Below are 6,000 nucleotides of genomic sequence, written 5' to 3'. Positions count from 1 at the left end.
TTTACAATGCTGGAACACTGCCTCTGTGGCATGTGCCACATGAAAGTGACACCTTGGTGTGATATTCAGTATCCCCTGGAACAGATAGTATACATCTGAGACAGACCTGTGAGAGGTCACTGTTGTGTCTAAGCAGACTCTTCACTCCCAAAGAACTGAGGCCCCAACAGCTCATGCCTAAGTTCAATCAGAAACATGTCCACAGTGAGCAGCCAGCAGTGACTTATAAATCATCCTTGATCAGGAAACAATGGCTACAGATAAAGGGATAGACACCCCCACACAGATACCCACCCAAAAGCCAGATCAAGTCAATGAACCCCACGCAGTCGAAAACCTTGGCAGGGGACATTAACACAGACCCCAGCATGTTCATGTTAACCCACAGGCTATGGTGGTCAGCAAGTGATCAAGGCATTGATCGACACAAATGAGATATGCCATGGACATCCTGGCATGCCACCAAGACAAAACCATGTGCTCCATATTTCTCGAGGGCACACATTGTCCTGAACCTGAATGGCTCGAAGTATATAGGTCCAGCATTAACAAACAACATTAGATGGAGAGTCAGCACTGGATATGCACAGAAGATGCGGTCAGCACATAAGTCATTGAGAGGACTACTCTCCTGAATCCAGTGAACCCCTAATGGCCAGGAAGCAATTAGCCAACCTGAAGTGGCACATAAGGGTGGTCAGGGAGTGCATAGGCAGGAAATACTTACACCAATAAGACATGCGACCCCATGTAGTCCATTTAGTCACAACATATAGGTAGCCTGTGTGCCAAAATGCCAACACTTATATATGGACAGGCCTGTCAGTAATATCATTTACAGTGTCACAACACATAAATGGGCCCATCTAGTAAGATGCACCCACATCACAACATAAAGACAGGCCTTTCAGCAATATCAATTACATGGTCACAACACATATGCCTGTCACAACATAAAGATGGGCCCATCAGTAATATCATTTACAGTGTCACAACACATAGACAGGCCCATCAGTAATATCAATCACACAGTCACAACACATGGACAGGCCTGTCAATAGCAACATGTATGCCTGTTGCAACATAAAGATGGGCCCATCAGTAATATCATTTACAGTGTCACAACACATAGACAGGCCCATCTAGTAAGATGCACCCCTGTCACAACATAAAGATGGGCCTATCAGTAATATCATTTATAGTGTCACAACATATGGAAGGGCCCATCTAGTAAGATATGCCCCTGTCACAACATGAGACGGGCCCATCAGTAATATCAATTACATGGTCACAACACATGGACAGGCCTGTCAATAGCAACATGTATGCCTGTTGCAACATAAAGATGGGCCCATGAGTAATATCATTTACAGCATCACAGCACATAGATGGGCCTGTCTAGTGAGATGCACCCCTGTCACAACATAAAGACAGGCCCATCAGTAATATCATTTATAACATCACAACATATGGAAGGGCCCTTCAGCAGTATCATTTATGCAGTCACAACATAAGGACAGGCCCTTCAGCAGTATTATTTATATGGTCATAATGTATGGACAGGCCCTTCAGTAATATCTTTTATATTGCCATAAAACAAGGATGGGTCTGTCTAGTAAGATCCACCCCTGTCACAACATAAGACGGGCCCAACACCAATAGCACATATAGTGTCACAACATATTGATCAGATCACAGCAAAATATTGAGGCAAGTGTCCTGACAGGCTGTAATTTTCCAACAAGCTGCAAGTGGCTTGCCCACTATACAACTCTGACCTCATCCACCCCAAGCATGAATACTATGCAAGACATGTCTAAAACCCCCCATGGATGGCGAATGGAACTAACAGACTGCATTGCATCATACATGAAAGCCAGATTTCAAGAGGAGGTATTCAGTGGACCTTGCACCCTTCCAGATATATTGATTCCATTTCTGGTGTTATGTGAAGCAGATCACATATCGTCAGTAATCTCACAGGCCTATTGTCGCCAAAGTAAGTCCATCATAATGGTGTGATGGAAGTTTTCATCTTTCTGCAGTCAACATCAGGAAAAATCAGGGTGGAAAAACCTGCAATGCAGAAGCTGCTGAGAGATACATGGAAGTGACTGAGCCATCCATTCTGGTGACCAACTCAAACACCATCCACATTTGGTATTTTCCAGATGCTCTCAGCCCAAAAAGAAGGGTAAGGGAATGCAGAATCTCATATTCTACTGACTTAATGCAATGGCAGGCTGACATATGGAACCACCTTCATCTTCTGAGGGAACCACTGCAGGAGAGCATAAAGGCTTCCCCACAGGCATGGTGGACAGACAAGTCATATTTCCACAATAATGCTGAGTTGAAAGGTGCCATCAACCTGTCACCTGCATGGTTTCAACAGGGTCATGGGGTGGGTGATCATTTCTTTCCTTGTGAATAAAGTGCTCATCTGTCTTGAAGCCCCAAAATGGCTTCCCAGAAGGCTCATGGCTGCTCAAATCCAGGACAGAAAACACTCCTACAAGGGAATGGGTCAACCAAATGTCCAACACCAATGCCCTGTTATCTGCGATCCTGCATGTCATCCATCTGTGAATGTATGCAGATGGCAGGGAAGTGTTGATCTGCCTTGGCAAACAGGTGGAACAGCAGGCAGATTCAGATATGAGCTCCATACTGCTGATATGGAGCTCCACGTATAGCAGCATGTCTGTGATGGTGAATCAGGCAACTTGTTACCACAGGGATATCAATGGATGGGATCCATGGTATGACATGCTGGTAACTGTGGGCAACTACCTGCCCTTGGACTTTGTCATTCCAATGTTGAATCTGCGGCTGCACTACAACCCAGGGATGATCATTGCATTTTCAGGTTCAGCACTGGAGCATGGGGTGGGAGCTGTAGATGGTGACAGAGCATGCCTGGCATACTACATGCATGCCAATGTACATCAGTCGGTGCATGTTCCCATGTGTCAATCACTGTGGATGGACAACCTACTACCTAGACCAGTTGCAACTGGACAACTGTTGATTTGAAGCTGCAAAATTTAATGTTAGATTTAGTAGGTGATGCAGATCTCATATTTTATTAGGATATGCTGGCTCTTGAACTTTGGATGGGTGGTGTTGCCAAGATTTTGCAAATGGGTGGGTGCTTCGACATCATAGATTGGGCAGGTACTCAGAGCTAAAGGGTGTGCATCAGTAAACTGCAAAAAAAATAAACCTACTCAGGCCATCATGCAGATGGGTGGATTGTCAGACATCGCATGGATGGGCAGGGGTTCAGACATCATGCGAATGGGTGGCATCTCATAAATGATCGACATTTACAGCAATGTATATTCAACCAACTCCACAGTCAAAAACATGTAAACTATTGAAGCAGCATGCCCAACAACCCATGCAATGCCCACCACCTAGCATAGAAATGGTCAATTTGTCAACCCTGACCATTGACAACACTGGCATATTTCCAAATATTTTCGATGCAGTAGTTTACCTGCTCCTCAATATGGCCATCAAGATGGTCTGTAATTGGCACCTCAGGCAATGGCCATAAGCCCTGGGCCATCATCAACTATTTGCAGTGACAAGAATAAGTGGCATACCTTACAAAAATCCCAGGCCACAGAAAACAATCCCTTGCCTTGCAATCTTTGGGAATCCACTGCATATTCCTCAGAATGATATAGCCACCAAGGGAATGCAAAGCTGGAATTGGGATCAGCTGCATGTGGGGTCCAATGCAGGACAATGTCACTGATATTGTCAATTATGCTAAATGTGCTAAGGGGAATTAGCTGCATTTGATCGTGGAAGCTAACCTCAGCATCTTGGTGTCTGAGGTATGCATGGTAGCACACCAGGAGGGGAGGAGTATAACTAGCATGCAACACCATCACCAGAATCAAGCTATTAAGCTGATTCTGAAGGAATTATGTAGCAGTCCCACATTGTGAAAAATTGATGTAAAACCTACCAAGTCCATTGCTAGGTTTGCAAACCAATGCATGGGCCATCCCGCAATATTGGCAGTCTGCTTCAGATGTACAGAGGCCACCTCAATCCAGCATGCCAAGTAGAGGATACCCATCTCTACCACAGACTGGTGAGATGGGTGTGATTGGCTGGCAATGAATGGCTTGGGACAATTTTCAAAGGCAGAATGCAGATAATGAATGACTTCCATCAAATCGAGCATATTGACAAGTTGAAGGCCTTGAGAGGCTGCACCATACTGGTCCCTTGCAGCTGTGCCCAATTCTCTCGCAATGGCATTCGCAGCCTGCACAAGGTGCCTATTGAGGGTGGGATCAAATGGCATGTTGCTGGGAGTGGTGTTTCTGCAATAGCAAGATACCATGGCATGTAAGGTGTGCAGGACTAAAATTATCAATGTCAAAGGTGTATCAGATTAAGCTCATGCCCATACCTTGATCACATTGTGGAACAGGTGCCAATCCCCATTGTTCCATTTGAAGAGATTGCTGTGCAGATGGAAGTTCACCTACATAATTGATGGATATCACTGATCACATGAATAGAACCAAATAAATGCTCACCATTGCATATTTCCATGAAAAGATCCCTCATCTCTGATCATTTGGGCATGCCAAAAGTCAAATGGTTTGCACCATTGTCCTCATCCACTGCCAAGTCAAAAGATTCGATGGGTACATTTGAAACAAGTGGGGGAGGTGTTGGTTCCCTCATACCCTGCAATTGAGCAAGCAGGTTAGTCAGAGAATCAGGTCAAGGAGATCAGTCCCTCAGATTTGATGATTCATGGGTGATGGGCAGAGGAGATGGTTCCTGCACATTCTGCAAGTCTGCCAGAAAATTGACCTGCATAGTAACATCTTGTGCAGGTGTTGGAGACCCATCCATCCTGTTTAATTTCTCATGCATGACTGGTGGTGCTGATGGTTCCCATGCATTCAGCAATTATTCAAGTAGATCCATGTTCATACCATCCACTGGGGGAGCAGTTGGTTCCCATTCATTCAGGAACTGATTCATCAAGTTGTCATGTGGATCTATTACTAGAAAATTAGTTTGTTTGTTAGCTTGAAGGGCAATTGTGCCAACTCACTGGCCATGATTCTGCCCTCTGCCAGAGCAGTTGGCTCCCTTTCCTGCAGGAACTGATCCACCAAGCTTTTGCATGAATCTATAGCAAAAGAATGTTTGTTGTTTAGCTTGGAGAGAAATCATGTTCACTCACTGGCTGTGATATCCATGTTTGACCCCACCATATCTGCCCTTCCACTTGAGACAATTGGTGGAGGGGTTGGCTCTCACAACTCATACAGTTGTACTAGTGTCTCCTCCAGATTTTTGGACTGCTTCACATGGGAGCCAGATTGCCTTGGCTCAATTGGTCTTACATTAGCTGTGGATGGCTTAGGTTGCTGGATCCAACAATGAAGACAACCTCACCTTGATGACAGAAATGAACTTGGCAGGGCTGTTTGGTGGACATATTTGATGATGATGGGTTCACTGATAGGTCAATGATCAATGAAGATTTAAACTTGTAGGAACAATGGCGAGAATATCATTCACACTGTGGGAAGCAAGGTTGGACAATGGTGGACAGAGCCAAATTTTGGGTAACAGCAATACATGGGAGATGAGCAGAAATATCTCCCTACATAGATAGCTACCAGTCGCTTCCACATGGCCAATACATAGACCTGTCCCACTCAGCTCTCTGCTCAATTGTTGTGCTCAACTGTCCCACTTAACTATCCCTCTCTCTGATATCAAAGATGCCTCTCACAACCACCATGGTGTCATGAGCTACTGTACATGCCATACACTTGTATTCTAATGTGTCACACTAGGCTAAGCCCTCTATAGACCATACATGAGTTCCAAAAAAGGTTTCCACTCTGACTGTTTGAGGGATTTGACAACTACTTCTGCTTCTGATTGTTGCCTGTTTGCTTGCATGATCTCTTTGCATCAGGAGATGGAACATCTGCATCTGGCCTT

This window comes from Pisolithus orientalis, assembly GCF_024613125.1.
Source record: "Pisolithus orientalis strain OTSU chromosome Unknown F5J12scaffold_17, whole genome shotgun sequence".
Taxonomy (NCBI): domain Eukaryota; kingdom Fungi; phylum Basidiomycota; class Agaricomycetes; order Boletales; family Pisolithaceae; genus Pisolithus; species Pisolithus orientalis.
The sequence above is the reverse complement of the archived record's forward strand: the minus strand, read 5'-3'. Positions refer to the sequence as shown.